At 50.7% G+C, this 19,669-nt stretch overlaps 1 protein-coding gene and 1 pseudogene across 4 annotated transcripts in view; both read left to right on the top strand.

The window, feature by feature from the left end:
* The window catches only part of PRKN (parkin RBR E3 ubiquitin protein ligase), a 1,016,620-nt gene that overhangs the window by 954,627 nt on the left and 42,324 nt on the right, over nucleotides 1–19,669 (top strand). The window lies entirely within an intron of this gene.
* LOC120618481 (uncharacterized) lies at nucleotides 61–179 on the top strand (annotated as a pseudogene).

The following is a 19,669-nucleotide window of genomic DNA, read 5'->3' as shown; positions in this document are numbered from 1 at the left end:
TTGGCAGTCGTAGTTGTGTTCCTGTTTGGGAAAGAGTACTATTTATTTAACATCCATGTAGTCTACGGTCATGCCACCCCGAACGTGCCCGATCCCGTCTGATCTCAGAAGCTAAGCAGAGTCAGGCCTAGTTAGTGCTTGGATGGGAGACCACCTAGGAAGACCAGGTGCTGTAGGCGTTAAAAAAAGAAAGAAATATGTAATGTCCATGTAAAGATCACTTCCGAAATACACGGTGGGATATACATTATGCTCACGTCCTACATACAGACTGGCCTAATTTAGGTGAAGTCAGTAGATGTGATGTTAATATTTTGAAGAAGCCATTATTTTAATTTTCATTTTGTTAACACATTGGTGTATGATGTCAGAATTATGATGCTTATTTTTCATTTAAGAACTCTCCCAATTCGGGTGAGGTTACATCGTTTGATCTTATCCACATAAAAACAAACAAACAAACAAACAAACAAACAAAGGGAGACCCTTTCCCGGGGCCCACACTCCAGCCCTGGTTTACTTCCTTGTGGCGGTGTGCCAGGCCCGAGGCGGCCACCCGAGCTCCGTCGGCAGCATCAGCAGCATCAGCAGCATCAGCAGCATCAGCACCGTGGCCATTATCCCATCAGCGCCGCTTCGGATTCACAAACCTCTCCCCAGGGGCCCAACGGCTGCCATGCGCAGCTCCCGGTGGGCTGGGTACTAAGCCCGTCTCATCCCGTCTCTCCATCGTTAACTTAGAGAGAGAGGAAAGGCCGTTTCAGACAATGACGTTCATTTTACAGGGACGGACATTTTAATGCCCAGGAGGCCCCGAGGGCTCGCTCCTGACCCAGGGGCCCTGGGCAGAGGGACACTCCACGAGCGGCCAGTCAGGACACCGAGAGTCAGCCGGACGTGGGGGTAGAGCAGGTGTTTGGGGACCAGATTTCCCAGCCAGCCGCCCTCACTTCCAAATCACAGCTCTTCGCCAGAGCATCTCACGGCTGGAAGGACCTACAAGGAATCACAAATCACCAAAAGTTTAACCCTCCTCAGGGACATTCGCAACCCTGAAAGGGCATTTCTTGCCCCCAGTAGAATCTCCAGTTTGTAGAGAGCGGTCAGGAAGCTTCTAGAACTTTAAGTCTCGATAGGGTGCTCCGTGCCGCCTTCCTCCTCCCACACAGTCATGGCTGGCAGAGAGGTCCCCACACCCCCTGTGACGTCCACATGCTTCTGTGAGGGAAGGAGACGCCTGGGGCTTTTCATGCGTAGAATGGTTTTCTTTGAAAATAAAAATTAAAGAATCCAGAAATAAATAGATCTGCCTGGAAAAGTAACTGTATTTCACATTTTAGACAATTCGAATATCACTCCTAGTACAGGAAGTGTAATGCAGGAAAAAAAACACGCTCTGGAGCCACAGAAGTCTGGGCGGTGCCCTGACGCTCACTTACGAACCACAGGGCGACCTCACCCGAGTCCCTCCGCATCTCTGAACCGCCGCATCTCTGAACCGCCGCATCTCTGAACCTCCGCCTCCCGGACAGAAACAGGGCAACTGACGATGACGAGGGCCCGACCCGTTGCGTTTAAATCTAACGCGTTTTATTTATCTTCAAAAGCAATTGATATTTATAAATATTAGTATTTATAAAGCTCCTTGCACAGTGGGAGAGCTCAGTGCTCTTTATGAAACATTAACAAAATGATTTCATTGACCTTCACCCCGACCTCCGCGTTAGGGATTGCTGTGCACCGGCGCGGTGCCTGCGAAGCAGGGACCGATTCAAACAGGGCATGACTATTCTGGAAGGTTTCTTGGGCAGTGGGAATGTCAGGGCTAATGATATATATCCAAGGGGTCGCTGGTAAAATATTATCCTGCAACATCTCGTGTAAATGAAATCATCTCTCTTTTTCCCGGCAAGCCTTTATATTCTACTCAGTTTACCTTTGTTATACTGAGCCGCACGAAAGTACAGATGTTATTTCTTTCTGGGCTGCCTCATTCAGCCCTGTCAGGTCACATTAACCGAGTTACCCGTGGAACAAAAATGCAATTGGCCAAAGGTTATATTTCTTGGTCACGAGCATAAGGGAGGGAGAGAGGGAGGGAGACAGAGGAATGTGCTGGACAGATGAGGCTTTGGGCAAATCATAGCCAGAAATCGGGCTTCTTCCCAGGATTTCCTCAAGGCCAGGCATACATACCATGTTACCCATGGTGGCGCGTTGGCCAGGTCTGTGTTCTTTTTTGTCTTGTTTTGTTTATTTTCAAAGCTGTATCTGTAACAGAAAGAAAATGCTACTGAATTTACTTTAGCAGGCCGAGCCATTTAGGAGGAGCTCAGAGATTTCCTGTGTGATAATGCATTCTGAGTTTCAAAGGGCGATCTCTCTCGATCAGCTGTAACGCCAAAGGGGTTTTGTAAAGCCTCGCTGTACAGATGAGAATACTGAGGTGCAGGGCGATGAAGGGACTTGCTCAGCAGCTACATGGATGGTAAAATAAAGGCCCTACTGTGTGTTGGTTCTAGAACACTGTATTACAGTTGCGTGTTGGAGCTCACGCCGCCCCAGAATGGTGCTGTCCGGAGTGTTTGGGGTCCAGTTCCTGCAGCATGGGAGGTTCTGGCTACCAGGAGAGCTTCTTAATTGAGTGATTAAAATGATTAGTATTATGTAATTAACCAAAACAACAAAAATACATTACAAACTTTGGGGGATACTTATTAAACAAGAAATAAAATATTAATGGCGGTGCACACCTTAGTGAGACTATTTTATGAACGAACTTTATTGGCTGCTAAGATGAGAGAGGTTGCCATATGAGCTCTTTTTCCATCTTTAATTTTTATTAATGTAAGCACTAAAGAACTTTGCTTACGTAGAAGATTGTAACAGAAGTCTTTTTTTTAGGAGTAACGTTCTGTTTTTAAAAACTCATTCTCGATTGTATGCTAAAAAATATCACACAGTGGTCTATTGTCAAAAGCTATTTTTAATTTTCAAAATTTTTGGAAGCAAAGAATTAGAAACAAAAAGATTTATCACCCAGTCAGCATGATAATTCTTTTTTTTTTTCCCCAGTTTCTGGGAAGTAAACCAAAAAGGCTTTATGGAGATCTCTTTATCGTTTATTTTGTAAATTTAGAAACCCTTTGTTTAACTTTACTATATTCAAAAAGGATTGAGAAAATCTAAACATTGTTTTTTTCAACATACCTTTGCCAATGAAATATCTTTTGATTAAAGTATTTAGCAAACTCAGTCCTTATTATCAAACCAATCAATGAAATCAGACCAAGTGGATTTATTTTTTAATGTCAATAAACATACCAACATGAATTCCAAAGAATATTGTAATGTCACTAAAACCTAGATATCTACCTTGCAAGATGGATTATGAAAATCAGTCAATATCAACATGATAAAGAATCTCTTTATTTAACCATTTCATATTTAAAAAAAAAGAATAAATCTATCTGTTCTTGTACTTAATTTATAAAAAGGAATATTATATACTGCTGATTATGTTGTTTATGAAGCCAGGATGGCCCACAGTCCTTTGATATGCCTATGTGTGCGTGTATTAAAAGCAGTCTTGTGTTGGCATCTGAATAATTAAGTCATGTGCAGTAACTCAGAAGTGACTGCATTATGATCAAACTTTTTCTATATATTTAAAGAAAGCGAAAGGCATATATGTATGTGTATGCACCCATATATATATGCACACATACATATTTCTGATTCAGCAACCAGCATATAATTTTAATTTTAATTTAATAAGAGGTAGAACTAATTAAATACTTTATAATATGAAATATTATGAGCATTGACTGCGCTTGGAAGAAATATTTCATTACACAATTTAAAATAATATGTTCAATAATGCACATCAAACCTCAAAGGAACTACATAAAATTTTTATCTGTAGTTTTGATCCCAGTACTAAATATAAAAAGTTGAGAGTCCCTGAAAATATTTAAGGTACGTTTAAAAGAATGAGCCGCTTCGACTGTTGGAAATGTCTTTCTCTCCGGCTGGGGACGAGTATGAGGCTGAGCAGTCGTGACGGCTCGTGCTAAATGCACTGGGGGAAACGCCCCTTGAGCATTCGGCGTTTCTTAGCCGTTTGCCGTTTGCTCGCGCTCCCTCCGACTCTCCCGCACGAGCTGTGCATCTCCTGACAGCAGTCAGGACAGTGAAGACTGGGGGGGAAATGGCTGTCGTCCCCTCTGCCACGTTCCATCGCATGTCTGATTAGCGAACACCCTGATGAGCGGCAAAATCCCCCTTTATCTCACCCTGCCTCGCCCTGAACCGCGCCATCCGTGAGACGGGGCGACAGGCCCAGTGCCGGGGGGCGCTTCCTTCCTGACGCCCCCCTGAAGGAGGCTTCCCCCAGGTGGCTTTCAGAATTGTCCCTTGTCCCGTGCCCAGGAGGCGCTTTCACCGGTAGTGGGACTGTGGTGGGTGAGGGGTGAGTCAGGGCTGTTTTTTTAAAGGGAGGTGCAGGGAAGGAAAATCCACAGAAGGCCGGCACCCCGCACACATGGAAATGGAGGCTCTGGACTGGCTCCCCATAAATACATCCACACCCGGTCACCCTCGGAAAGCCACTCGCCATGCCTTACGGTTCCAGGGTCATTCATGCAAGCGGCCCGGCCTCTGCTTTTGATACACCGAGGCTCCCAGGTGTCCGTGGGAGACCCGGGGACAGGCCACGCGGGCACCTGAAGCCATTGTGCTTGGAACCAGTTGACGTCATGGCCATGGTCTCACCCAGCTGCATCTCATGGATCAGAGTCACAGCTGGAAGGGACCCTACACATCTTCTGGTACAGATCTCTGACTTAGGAGATGAGGCGTCAGGGGTCCGGGGGCTCAGTGACACGCCAGCCAGAGTCAGAACCCCTCCGGGGCATCCTCTTCAGCAGGCTGTCTGGATTCTGGGTTGGTGACAGAGGACACTGAAGAGAAGAGTCATCTGGCCAAGAAGCTCCCTGGTCCCAGCACCTGGGCACCAATTCCCAATTAGCCGATAACCGATGGGGACCGTGGGAAAACCCCAGAAGAACCTTGGACTTAAACCGCCTTATCCAGATCGCGAAGCCCAGTCTCTGAAGCATTTCTGAGGAAAAGGCAGATACGAATGAGGTTGTGTATAGTAGGATAAGCAGTGAACCACACCCTCTGATGATCTTCGATGGCCATTCGTAGCGAAGGGTTTAGGAGAATCCAGACATGGCACAGGAATAGATAGAGTCCAGATTATGCCCGACAGACCCTGGAGTTGCTGGGGGGAGACCCACGCCGGCCGCGTGCTCCTTCTGCACCGTTTCCCCCACCCACACGACGACAGGCCTTACCTCACCGTCTCAGGACAGTGACCTGTTCACCTGCCCACAAATGACCATCAGCCCCTGCGGGCAGGCACCTTGCCATCTTGTTTCCCACAAGAAACAAGAATGAGCGTCTAGGTCCCAGCATCTAGCCCAGCGCCTGGCACGTATCGCACACTCGATAAGTATTTGTTGGGTGAATTTACACATGAATAAATGAATAGATGAGTAAGAATATGAACGTTTTATATCCCGTGCGGTCTGACGCGATCAGAGCATTCTCACTAAAAGAGAGGAGTATATCTCGAGGCACATTCAAGGTCAGCAAAGGAGCCGTCTGCAGGTTTCCTGCCTGTGACAAGAATTGCTTCAGGTGCATCGTAAGTGCTCTCTTGGGCCTGAGCGGTGCCGCCTCCCTCCCTGAACCAGCCACCCTGGGCAGGTCTGTGAGCCTTCCAGATCTGGGGCAAAAATGTAATGCCTGGCTACCAGGTAGAAGGTGGGGAGGAGCCGGGCACCCTTGGCCGCAGGTCGGCACATGCTAGGGGCCTGGCGACAACACTGGCAGAATGGCCACGTGCCGCTTACATAGTCATCGGCTAAACACGCGTGGTTTTAAATGTGTGCGCACACACTGCACAGGTGAGAAAGATTTTTAAAGGTAGAAGTACTCAGGCAGGAAACTGGAAGAGAAAATGGGACTGTGCTTTTCGTCGTGAGCCTTATTATATGTGTGAATTGCTGATTCTTGAACAAAGCGGTAACAATTGACATAGAATTACCCTTTAGACATGTGGGAAAACACACGCAGAATACAGCAAACCCTCCAGACGATCAAACACAGCCATGGTGCCACACATGTACAGACGCCAGAGGCTTAGGTGCCTCTGGCTGCTGCCCTGATCTGCCTGCGCCGGCCACCTGCGATGCCGGCCACCATCCAGCTCCCGGTGACGCCAGCATGGCTAATGAAGCGGCAGAGCCTGTGGTTCACAAGGTTCTGCTCACTCCTCTGACCCCAGCAGCCTGGACCACCCCTCTGTCCGTCTCTGCCCGTCACGACAGGAATTTGACACATCAGCGCCTTCTCGATGTCAGACGCCATTAAGGCAGCACTCGCCGTAAGGGGGCTGCTGGAGTCCTCGGATGAGGGGTTGGGCTTCTTTAAACCAGTTGTGGATGTATTTCACTCAGAACGTGAGTGAAAGAAAGTGCGGAGCCTGCACGGTCCTGGGATGGAGGGCCACGGCCTGGAGAGAATGCTGCCCACCGCGTGAGTGCTGAGTGTGGCGACCGCAAAGCGTCACTCACGGCGAACCTGCGTCCAAGCACCAAGCACTGCAGAGACGTACTCAGGCTGTCAGCAGACGTGTCACCCTCTGCCGGGACCCTCCGAGTCCACCCGCAAAGCCCAAAGTTTCCCTTCGGTGGAACCTCTGCTTTCGGGTGTACTGACGAGAGCCGTTTTAGTCTCAAACTGTGCCTAGATGCAGCTGGATGGCTTGGTGTATCACAGGAGCCAACACAAACGCACGTAAATCTGCACACGTTGAGTGAAACATGGGATTCATCAAAAGCCTGATAGTTTATTCTTCCATGAGTCTTGTTAAACTATTGTTCAAAAGCCTCAGTGTAGAAAACAGTGGAAGCTAAGCCACTTTATCCTTAAGATAAATGATAAATAATGATGATGATGGTGGTGGTGGTGGCAGTGATGATGATGATAGATAGATAGATAGATAGATAGATAGATAGATAGATAGATAGATAGATAGAGATGAATGATAGATAGTGGACAGATGGATGGACAGACGGACAGACACAAAAAGATAGATGATTTATAGTTGGATAGATATAATTGATAAATGATAGATGATAGAAAGATAATAGATGATAGATGATAGATATTCTATATCTCAAAGCATCTTGAAATTGTGTTCACTTTCACATGTCATATTTCATGTAATAATTGCTAATTTTTAGCAACTCAGGTGAAAGATAAACATAATATTTTCTCATAAATTCAGTGGCTTTTTCAGTAACTCAGAAGAATAAAAATAATTCTCGAGTTAGTCCCATCTGAGTTCTAATCCCAGTTGCGTCTTCTATAAACTCGTGACCTCGAGTAAGTTATTCAACTTCTACGTTTCTCAGTTTCCTCATGTGAAAATATGGATGATGACAGTGCCCACCAGTTAGGGTTGCGGTGAGGTACGAAGCATGGCAATGCGTATAAAGCACTTAGTAACACAGCATTGGGGGACTCATAATACGACATGATATTGTGATTATATAGCCAACTCTGTGAGTGTTTAAATAAAACGGTCTTTTGGAAATGTGAAAAAAAAAAAAAAAAGGTTTGGCGCCGCCTCGGACACGCAGAGGCAGCGAACATTTCCTTTCCTCTTCCTAGTCTCCTTTTTCAACTCTTCCTTTTTTCTTTCCGTTTTGTTTTTAACTTTTTCCTCTTGTCTCAGACTACTTTCATAGTCCTGCAGCTTCGCGTTCAGACCCTCCTTTGACTTCCTGGAGAGCCACCATCGCTTGTTAGTTCTCCCTTAGCATCTAACTGGGGACACGTGATGTCATCCCCACCACGTCTGGAACCGACACCGGGGACTTGTCCTCAGGACGGCGAGACAGACCGCTACGGCTCGTCTCATCTCCTGAGGAACGCAGGCCCTAGGTGACGGCGGGGCTTAACGGCCTGGCAGTGTCTATACCACAGCTTACGAAGCAGGAGATCATGCGTATTTAGACACATTAGTGCCCTCATAATTCCAACTCTGGGCTCTAATCAAACCAGCCCATGTTTGCGTCCCAGCTCTGCCACTTACTAGCAAGGTGACGGTATCCCGGAGACTCTCTGGGATGCACTTTCCTCCTATGTTAAAGCGTGTGTGTGTGTGAGAGAGAGAGAGAGAGACAGACAGACAGACAGACGGACAGACGGACAGACAGACCTCAGTAGGCAGGTGCTCCGCAATGTCGGTTTCTTTACCGAGACGCACAGAAATGGGAGAAAGCCCAGGCATCGCTCACTCAGCGTCGGCCTGCGATCGACCGGGAACTCACTGCTGCTTCCTCAAATGCTTCCAGACAAAGAAACTCCACCGTCCCCCTCCCCCTGCTCAAGGTCGTCGGAGCCCAGAGCATGTTGAACAGGCAAGTCCTTCCCAGCCCTTCGCTCCTGTCTCTTCTGAATCAAGAGGCAGGGCACCTGCGTGTCACCCAGGGCCCTCCCAGCCACTCCGGGATGAGCAGCATTCGTCCGCAGACACTTTTAAGTCTTCAACAGTGTGAGGATTCTCAGTGGGCGTGTCTGAATCCTCTCTGAGTTCTCCACCCCCCATTGGTACGAGGTGTGGCCGTGGTGCCACCGTCACTCTCTCGGGGAAGGTGGTGGCACCGGCCATTCCTCTCGCCGTACATCATCTGCTCACGATCTTCGCGATTTCTCAGTGAGCATCTCTGGCTTGTGCATATCTAGTCTGCAGACTTAAAAAAAAAACAAAACAAAAAAACCAGAAACTTAATTTAAAAAATTGTATCCATTCATTCAAGCGATCAGGTACTTTTCTGGTCAATAGATAGCCAATAATGAAACCCAGACAGGGTATCTGCTCTCTTACAGACCAATAGCGGTGACAGTCGACATCCTCTAAGGGAACAAACAGGATGCAGTGACAGAGACTGGTAGCCACAGTGCTCAGAGAGGCCTCTCTGAAGAGGCAGCTTTAAACTGAGACCAGCAAACCTAACGCGCCCCAGGCTGGGATTGACAAGTGAATCTGTAAATGTTTTGCTCGTCATTGGCCCCAAATCAAAGGAGTTTTAAGACGTACTTTGTCATTCACATTCCAAAGCTTGACAAACACAGACCATCCCTCATTCAAATCCACGTTCTTCGTGCATGGATGAGCGTATGAGGTTTCCCAAATAGGATGCAGACGGTAACAACACGTAACTGAATCGCAGTACTCACCTCCCGTCATTCAGGTAAGCTGAGAGTTAGCTACGCAGCATCTGTCAACGGTTACCCGCTTGCATGCTGACACCTGCACGGGGAGAAGCCAAGGAGGAGCGTGACGATCACCCTGCAGATACTAGATGACAAAAATGGACTCGAATTTTGCACTGTTCATTTTGGAGCCCCATTTCATCAGGCGAGGACGGCAAACCAGACCCAGGCGAGGAAGTCGTAAATTAAAGATACCGACGTCCCCAAACCCACTGCAGTGGTCAGATTCCGAGAGAGCCGCTGCCCTCGATGGCTCAGGGCCTTCTGCCATTGGTACAGTCCTCCCTGAATGCGGCGTGAGAAGCGAGGGGATTTCTGGGAAACAGAAATAAATGCCTCCGAAAAGCCACAAGTAGCGTGTGTGGATGCATACCCAGCGTGGCTCATGTTTCGGTCCACCTGCTGTGAGTGACGGGGCGGCCGATGTCCGCCACACGAGGAAAGGGCTGTCACGGGCATCCCAACTGTTTGCACCCGCCTCTTTGTTTGTGGACCTCTCGAATGCAAGGGCAGGGCCTGACTCTCGCCCGGAAATGGCGAGCCTACAAGAAGTTGCTTTAAAAATACGTCATTTGCCTTCTGGACACTTTTTTTTTTCTTTTTTTACTTTCTTTCTTCATTCTCTCTCTCTCTCTTTTCCCGCCTTCCTTTTTCCCTTTCTCTCTTTCTTTTTTTCTTTCTTAAATTTCTTCTTTTTCCATAATTCTTTCAATAGAGAGAAAGGGAGGATAGTGAAGAAGCAACAAAATGGACAATAAACGCAGAGTGTGTAGAAGAATAGAGATACTAGTCGAAGAGAGGAGACAGGCAGAAAGTTCATTTTCTTGGGATTTTATTCTTATTTTTGTTTTCTTGGGCTTTTTTTTTTTTGGTTTTGGTTATCGTTGCTTTGCCGTCAACTGGTGAACTGGGTTGGGATCATCGGTTAACATCATTGCTGTGGCCCTCCCCCCCAGTTATCTCAAATGACTTCTTGGGGTAAAACCTAAAAAATATTTTTCTTTACTGTATGTGTTTCGAGAGTGATAACCCATTCACAGAAAGTCCCAGAAGAGTTGTTCTCTCTTTTTTTTTTTTTAATCAAAATCTTTACTTCTAAAATTCACTAAATTTTAAGCTCTTTGTCCATCACCATATTCACTCCTTTAGCTAAAAATATAACAGGAATATTTTTTAACACCACTGATATTAAATCTCTGGCTGTACCAAATCTAGACGAAACCAGATAATCTGTAATGTCAAGAAATGTATTTCAGAATTTTAACTTACTTCTTCACATTTTATATGATTGGCTCTGTGCAGACCGTGCACAGTTTCTCTCTGCATATCTAATGTGGTCCCTTCAGAACAGCGTACAACAATGGGGGTTGGGAACAGGACCAAGGGGTGAACGTGGCTTCGTGGTCTAGCCCCTGCCTGTGACGTCTGGGTCCCCTACATTTCTTTTATGACAGCCCGGTGGTCATGGAAAAGGAATGTCATCTGTAGAGGTTACCACGGACTCCCTAAGCACCCGCGTGCTGGCCCCTCTTAATTTTTAGTGAAGATCGGATGTAGTTGATTACTGTCCGGGCTCAGGACAATTGTTAGTGAAGATCGGAGGTGGGCTCAGGACATCAGTTATGACCCAGGGAGTAGTTAAATCCCAGGCGTGACTGCCAGTACACAAGTCCCGCTGACCACTATCCTGAAACCGATCGATGGAAATCCAGCACCTGTAGTTAATTGTTTAGATGGGACTTGTTTTTTGCTATTCAAGGTGTCCTGAGTATCTCCACCTATGTTGAGAATTCGATGTTTAAATTAACACTTCAGTGCCCAGCGTAAAGTTTGAGTAACGCCTTGACCCTCCTGGGGCAGTGTCGGGGTGGCCCAGCCTCCCCAGAGCTGCCTGCAGGCTGAAGGCTATGCGGATGAATTCCAAGTTATCTTCTGACATCGTCACCCAAAGGCACGGGGGAAACGAGGCCATCTTTTTTCTACGGACGCGCTTCCCAGTCACTGCCCTTTGGTCCTTCCTGTCTTCAGTGGCTTGGGTACAAAGTCAAAGTGAGCAAGGAATAGGAATTTCAGACAAATAGGAATTTCAGTGAGTGGATTTACAACTCTGTTGCATTAAGGAGAATGATAGCACCATTAGCATATTACTGAGTATGGCAAAATAGAAAAATTATAAGACCTTGTAGTCTAACAAATATCAGTCCAAATTCTCTCTTCGATTATGTTCCACTGGACCTGTAATTTAATGTCTTTGAGCCTTAGTTTCCTCATTTGTAAAATCAAGATATTGATTTTTAAAAAATAAATAAAACTGCTCATCATGTCAAAATCTCATCAGCTCTGGGAAAAAAAAAAAAATCATCAGCTCTGCCTAGCACTAGCAATTGGCATTTATAGTATTTGCATATTGTCACTTAAAACGTGTAAACAAAGCTTCTTTGGAACTTTGGAGAACTTAAAACTACCCACAAGCAGAGGGGCCTCTTCAGCTACCTAACAGACGCTGTGAAGGTGGCAAGAAGGTGCGTAAGGTGGCAGGCACAGGGCACAGGATGGCTCCTGCCCTGGTTTCGTGCGGGGTAAAGCCCCCTGCCCTCCCCAGGCTCTTCCGCTGCACACCCTTGGCGGTCTGTGGGTGTCCCCCGCTCTGCTCCTTGAGCTCAGACTGGCTAGCGTTGCTGACCCGCCCCACTCTCTCCAGGTGACAGCCACGCAGCCGTCTCTTCATTCCTAAGGTTCCAAAGTCCTCAAACGCCCCTAGCTCTTTCCAGACTCAAATGGACATTGTCATCAGTATCTGACACTCCCCACCGCAATGCCGTCCCCAGCTGTCAGCAACTGCAAGGGGCTGGCCATCGGCCCTCAGAGTGGGGTCTGCTTCCTACCCGGGTCCCACCCTCCATCCCCGCCCCTTGCCCTCCGCCCTCCAGCCACACCCACCGCCGTCAGCTCCTCAGACACCCTAACTTGCCCGCTTCCGGGCCATCTGAACCTGCTCAGAAGTTCTCCTCCGTCAGGCACCACTCGAAGGGAGCCTTTCCCGACCTCTGATCACGAGTCCGGTCCCTTTACGGCGGAGTTGGCGAAACAGCGTGCCTTGTCTTCAGAGACACTTGCCGCTGTGCGGGTGTGATTACGTGACCGCTGTCTGCCTCCCTCGCCGCTGTGTGCTGCGTGTCAGCAGATGCTCCACTGGTCTCTCCTCACCAGCACGGCGTTCAGTTAGGGCACTGGAAGTGACCCGATCGCAAGGCAGGGACACCGAGGCAAAAGCCAACACCTGCAGCCTGGCCGAACACAGGAGGAGCTGGAAAAACAGGGAATTCTAGGCTTCAGAAGTTTGGAAGTCGAGGCCGAGGGCTCCCCGGATCCGAGCTCAGCAGGATTTCGCTCCCAGCAAAGGGTGGAAGCGTCCCCGAACGCCCCTTAGTGCCAGCCCTGGTGGCGGAGCCCTCACACCTTCGAAACCTGCGGAAGACACACCTGTTCCTCCCCACGCGTTTAGAAGGGCATTGACTCCACTCGTTGTGATTTATGTATCTATTTAATTTTACAAGTCGGTTTTTAAAATGCGCCATGTCCTTTACGTACTAGGCACTGTGCTAGGGACTTCCTTAAACTCATGACCTCTGACCCCCACGGTGAGCCCGCCGCCCAGGCCACCGCGGCCCAGGCGGAGGAGCCCGGGCTGGGACTCCCGTCCGCGTAGCAGCTCACTCTTTTTGACACACACAGAATCAAATGCGTCCCCTTGCAGAAGTGCCGTCTGCGTGCTGGTGAGGAGCGCGGGTTCCGACGTCAGAGTCATCTGGTTCAGCCCTGTATCGGTCACTTGCTACCAGTGGCGGGGGCATCGCCGTCCCCTTTAAGCCTCCACTTAGAAGGCAGAGTAAGTGAGGTCGGCGTGGGGAGCACGCGATTCCCCGTCTGCTGCCCTGTGCTCGACTAAGGGGCGCATTTACTTCGTAAAAGGTTCCTCTCTGGATGAGTAATTCTACGTCCTGATGTAAATGACGTGTTTGCATTTAACATATTCTTAGAGAGTTTCTTTACTGTCTCATCTGTAAGCATCTCTGATTTGGGGAGGTGTTTCTCTGTAGGCAGCGGTAGGTATCATTTTCCAGTCTATGCTGAAATGCGAGAAAACTCCACCGCCTATCCCGGGAACTGCCAGTGTATTTCATGAGCAAAATCAACCGCTGAATGTTTACAGCGTCTGGCAGTGAGCGCCGAGGTGCACACGTGGCTGAGCAGGCATCCTGACAGCGGTGCTAAGGTCCTAGAAGCAAATACCACGTGGGAGGCCGGAGAAAGAGTGAACTGTTGTTCACACTTCGGCTTTGATTTGGAGACACCTGTGAAAGAAAACAGTCCTTTCCCAGTACCTACTGGTTATGTTATTTCCAGAAAACACGCTTGTTATTTGAGGCCAGGCAATGGCCTTGGCTTTCCATTCGGTTTCCGACAAATGAACAGTGGCACCTAGCGGTTGAGGACGGTAGTATTTATTTCCTAAGAAAAGCCACCGTTCTCACCTACCTGGTGGTGTGTGGTCCCCAAAATGATGCCAAAGGTTTTGATTTTAGGGGAGCAAAGAGCCAGCACCGGAGTTTAAAAGCAAAAGTTTTAACCCATGCAGAGACAGATACATGAATATAGACAAATTCACTTTCAGGAATGAAGACTGTTCTTTTCTCCTCCAAAATTGTTATGTTTTTTTTTTTTTATTGTAAAAATGGGTTTGCGAGAGCTGCTCCAAGTGATGTAGTTCAAGTGCCAAGTAAAAATGTTTGGCTTGAGTCACCTGTTTTTCTTCTCTACATCGATTAAACAGATTGGCAGAAACTGCTCCAAACACACTGTTTTTCTAGCTCATTACTTATTAACATTTCCAAAGTAAATTTCCCCTTTGCGTAACTTTGTTATTTAAATATTTTTACCGATACGCAGTGATGCTTTCTCAAGATGGTGCTATCAACATTATCAGTGTGGCGTGCAGGCCACCCTAGAAGTTATGTTTGGAATAAGCAAGTCCACAGAGGGTACCACTGGGCTGATACAAGACATCACGCTGGGTACCACAGAGCCTGCAGAGTAGAAAAACAATGGCCTAGGGACTCAGATCTGCCTCAGCCCAAACCCAGGGGGAGGACAGGGGTGTGAGGCCACGCGGGAAGCCGCCTGCGATCCCCCAGTGCGGGCCCAGGGCGGGGTTCGGAGCAGAACGTTGGCCGGACCCAGCAGTGCCTGGGGCCGTGTGCGGAGGGAATTGTCGAGCATCCATCGTTGATTTACAAAAGGCCCATTTGCATCCAGTTCGGGTCACTTTGTCTGTGGGGTAACACTCAGAGGGGCAGGAGGAGGTGACAGCCCACGTCTCCTACACCTTGTGAAAGCCATTTAACCTGAGTCTTACCTGGAAAACCACGCAGCCTGCAGGAATCGTTAGGATGACCACAAACAACAGTAGACAAATGACTTCCTTTTCTCCTTCCTCCTTTGAAGGCACAAATCTCGTTCTCAGAGTCATGTGGAAAGGCAGCCTGCACGCTTTAAGTCCGGGACTGAGTCAGTGAGGTGTGGTCACAGAGCCAGTAGATGGCTTCTGCCGGCCAACAGGAGCCAGCCGCCTGCCTGTGGGCGCCTGGGCACATCTCGCCTCCGCCGGACCAGGGTCTGGGAGCGACGGGCTGTCTGTGCTGCAGGCTCAGAGTGGGCGAGTGTCACCGCCCCTCACACGCCCTCGAGACCCCCTCCCCTGCACATTTTCTCCTCCTTAGACACCTGATCCCAAAGCTTTAGCCACCTCTACCACAGGGGTGGCTTCCGGCCCCGAATCTTGTGTCCTGACCCCTCTGCAAAGACTTTAGTCCTGCCTGTCAGTGCCTGCTGGTCACCTCGGTCAGGGCGTCCTCACAGAAGAAAAGCCTTGGATGGGGGGGACAGATGGTGGTTGGGTGTGACAGTGTCAACCACCAGAGTTGTCACAACACAGAAAACAAAACCAAAGCACCGCAGCTCAAGCCCTCAGCCAGGCCACGGGACGGCTCGGTGTTCCCTGGTCAGAGCCGGAGGAGCCCGAAGTCCCGAGGATGTGTCTAGAAGCAGCTTGTCTGTCTTCTAGTCGGAGACCCGGGTCGCTCTTTCTCGCCCACGTCAATGAGGTGAAGAGCTGACGGGCAGCACGCGGTCTTCCCTGACTAGTTGTCACGAGCTAAGGAAGGAAGCTCGTGTCTCGTGAGGAGCGGGCAGCAGTGGACGGGGCCGGGAGGGTGGGTTGGTCTGACGGAGAGCAGGTCTCGATTCCTGTCCGGCTGGGTTCGCTGACCGGCTAGTCGCCAGAGTGACTTTGGGTGAGTGACGGACGACTCTGGGCCTCATCACCCATTCCCTTAAGAAATACATATGGGGCGCCCTGTGCGTCCTAGGTATTTGGGATGTGTCGGTGATCGAAAGGAGCAAAGACCCCTTCCCTCGTGAGTTTACTGCCTGTCACGGGGATAGTCACAGGGCTAGCAGGTGGCAGATGGCCGACCCTTCCTGGAAAGGGCCAGGGTCAGCATTTTAGACTTGGAAGGCCGAAGGTCGCCGTTGCACCTCGCAGCTCAGCCGCCCTGGTGCGAAAGTGGCCACAGACCGAACACAGCGAGTAGGCGCGGCTGCGTGCTGGCCAACGGCCACGCGTAGTTTGCTGACGCCCGCGTTAGAGCGTGGCGCTCACGACGGAAAGAGAACCCGCAGAGGGGCTGGGGGCGGATCGGCATCTGGGGGGCGGGATGGGGAGGCGAGTTCAGCATGAGGCGGGGGGGTCAGACGGAAACCCACCCAGAAGGTGCGGCGCGAGCAAAGGCCCGGGGGGCGAGCGACGGCTGCACTGAAGTCCGTGGCATGTTCTAGAACAGCGAGAAGAGCAGGTGGCTCACGTAGACAACGAGGGGAGAAAGGACGTGGGCGCGGGCGACCTGCTAAGGACGCTCGCTGGGCTCTCGGTGAGAGAAACGAGGAGTCACCGGAGGGTGTGAGCAGAAATGGCAGAACTTCACATTCAGAAGGTCCTGCTCCGGCGACTGTCCGGTCTAGACGTCCAGGGCCAGGTGGACGCCGCGGGACGCCGGGCTGGGGCAGGAGCCGGGGCGGGACCGACGTGGCTCAGATCTGCAGGAAGCCGCGTTTCGCGAAGGAATGAATAAGTGAGGGGTGACGGGTAAGGCTGGCGGCACCTCCGGGGTCCTGGGCGTCCCCGTCTGCGGTGGACGGGGTGACAGGGCCAGGGGCCCGTCTGCGCGTTCGCCGTGTTCCTTCAGGCAAAGCGCCCGGTCAGCGCCCGCCGCGCGGTACCCGCGGGACAAACGTCCACGTCACCGTCGGTGCCATCGTCATTACTCCGGTGTCCTTCAAACCCGGGTTCGTCTACGCCGAGTCACTTTCTAGCTCCATGGCCGTCAGAAGCTCGGTAACCCGAGCCTCCGTCCCCGACATCCGTGGACGGCATTTAAGGAAGGCGCGAGGGGGAATGGTGACAGCGCGCGTTCAGGAAGCTTCTCCTGGCACCGAGCGGGTTTCACTTCTATCAGCGCTGCTGTTTTTATCGGTTTGTTGAGTCACTTACCTGTGCGCTTCCCAAGTGCGCCCGCGAGCTACTCCGCCCTGCCGTCCAGCCCCAGGGCTTTGCCATGTCTGAGTGGCGTTAATGGCACAGGCACAGGAGGTCGTGCCCCGCCCGCCATGATGTGCAAAGTGGGTGACGTGGTGACAGCAGCCTCCCTGGCTCTGTGGCGCGGCGGGCTCCGCAAACTACATTCGGGTAGGAGAAAGTACATCTGCTCTCGTGCCAAGCTCCTTTCCAAAACGAGTTTAATGTCCCGTGAACGGTAAGAGCTCATATTGAAAACGGAAACGTGCTCATTTACAGTCCGAGCCTGATACAGTCTCCGGCCACCAAAGACTGTGCCCAGGCCGCGGGCCCCACTCTGCAGAGACCGCACTCGGGGTGCAGTCCCTGCCTTTGATGCCTCCTGAGCCTTGTGCTTCATCAGGAAGCCTCTCTCACTCCGTTAAAACAAACAACCAAACAAATGCTGTATCGCGCTATGCGAAGCAGACCTGAAGTTCTGAGAGCACCATGACACAGAAGGATAAAACCCGAATTACCAGACTTGTTCTATTTTTTAAACAAGTCTTAACCGAAGAGCCAGAAGTTAATAGCTACACAGCTAGACTTCCAAACAGGATTTTCACACTCAGTCGTTTGCTTCAGACAGGAGTTGGGGAGCATCTCGGAGTGGCATCTCGCCCTCGGGGTGTTGGAGCAGAGGCTGAGGGGGCCGCTCGGGACTGCCTCGGGCAGCGGACGCACCTGCGTGGACGCGGGTCACTTTCCGCAGACTTGGGACTGTCGGGACTAACGGTGCAGGTGACAGGGACAAGCTACTGCCCTCCACGGCAGAACCCTGAGCACGGCAGGCCGGGCATCCCGGCCACGGGAGAAGGGACACCTGGGGTGCGCCGCTGGGACGTTTGGGGGAGCACGCTGGAAAGAACCTCCTTCGCTAACTGCACACGGAGATCCGACCTTAGGGCCGGTCTCCACCCATGAGCCGGGCATTTAGAAGCAAAGGTAACCGTGTGTCCCCAGGCAGTAATTCCTGCCAGTGCCTGTGCTCACCCGCCCTCCCCCGCCCCTCGTCCTGCTGCGAGGAGTCCGCCTCTCCCCTCCCTTCTCACCCCTGGGAGAGTCTTCCTCTTGTTTCCTCCCTCTGCCTCGCCCTTCCCTCCCCAGAGAGCAGGACAGACAGGGAAAGGGGGAGGGAGGTGGCTGAGGCCCACCCCGCCCGCCTTCACGCTGCCAGTGCTGCAGACCGCAAGGAGCTTTGCCTTGTAATTAAAAATTACATCCTGGAATTGGCTTCCTCGGAGCTGGGGTGATTTGACAGCTTGTTCGTCTGCCATCACCCTCGTCCCCAGGAATGACCACGTGGCTCCCTTCTGAGCCTGACGAATGTGGACGGCCATGGATAGGGCACCACTGCCGCTTCGTGGCTGGCCAGGCGGCCGGTGGCCCTGGGCCCCAGCACAGCATGTTCTACTGTGGGCGTCCTCCGCCCAGCCCCCAGGTCCCAAGGGTGCCACGGCCCCCGGCCGTCCCCCCACCTCGCACTGCGGCATCTCCAGCTCGGGTCCCATCCTCAGCGGCCACATCCCGGGGCCTTTTGGGAGTCGTTCGGTTAGTTAACCTGTGCGGATGCGCTGATGAGTCGCCAAACTCTTTCGTTCCCTTCGCTGTGACACGTTCATTCAGTCGTCTCCTTTTATTCGTGGCTTTGCTTTCTGAGATTTCCGTTACCCACAGTCCACCACGGCTCGAAAATATCAGATGTAAAATTCCAGATATAAACAATTCATAAGCTTGAAATTACAAGCCGTTCTGTGTACCGTGATGAAATCTCATGCTGCCTGTCCAGCTCCATCCCACACGGACGTGAATCATCCCGTCGTCCAGCGTCACCGTGCTGTGTGAGCTACCCACCTGTTTGTCACTTAGTAGCCGTCTCGGTGATCAGATCGGCTGTCACGTTTCCCAGTGCTTGTGTTCAAGTCACCCTTTACTTTACTTAATAACAGCCCCAAAGCCATTCATAGAACTTTTACCACAGGATATTGTTATAATTTTTCTATTTATTATTAGTTATCGTTGTTAATCTCTTACTGTGCCCAATTTATAAACTAAACTTTATCGTAGATGTGTCCCTATAGGACAAAGCATGGTGTACATACAGGGGTCAGCGCTATTCGCACGTTCAGACGTCTGCTGGGGGTCTTGGCGCATGTCCCCTGTGGTGTGGGGTCTACGGTATGCATGGGCTTTGGGCGGCCCTTTTGCTAGTGGAAGGCGGCTCGGGCCCAGAAGGGAGGGGGGCGGCCAGGGCCCCAGCAGTGGGGCAGGGAGCACATGTGTGATGGAGAGTCTTACGCGGACCTTCCAGATCATGCTTCCAGGAGACACAACACTTTTCTGAAAATAAACGGCAGAGCTGCCCCAATACACGGTCCTCCTCCCAGGCCTCCTCAGCACCTGGCCTCCCAGGTTAGTTAGGTCTTGGGAAACGTAACACGGTTCCCTCAGCAGCCTAATTTGCTGCTGCCAGAGTAAAGCTTGATGCTGAGCTGTTCCAGTCCCGGAGACCGGAAGCCAAGTGGGGGCAGGTACAGAGCGAGTCTGGGATCACCATTCTATCCTCCGTACAAATCACAGAAAAAATGCATGGTTGATGCTTAATAAGAATGTGTTGGATGGATAGATGGATGGATGGATGGA

Source organism: Pteropus medius, unplaced genomic scaffold (genome assembly GCF_902729225.1).
Source record: "Pteropus medius unplaced genomic scaffold, Ma_sr-lr_union100, whole genome shotgun sequence".
NCBI classification, from domain to species: Eukaryota; Metazoa; Chordata; class Mammalia; order Chiroptera; family Pteropodidae; genus Pteropus; species Pteropus medius.
Note: the sequence above shows the minus strand (reverse complement) of the source record. Positions and strands in the feature narration are given on the sequence as shown.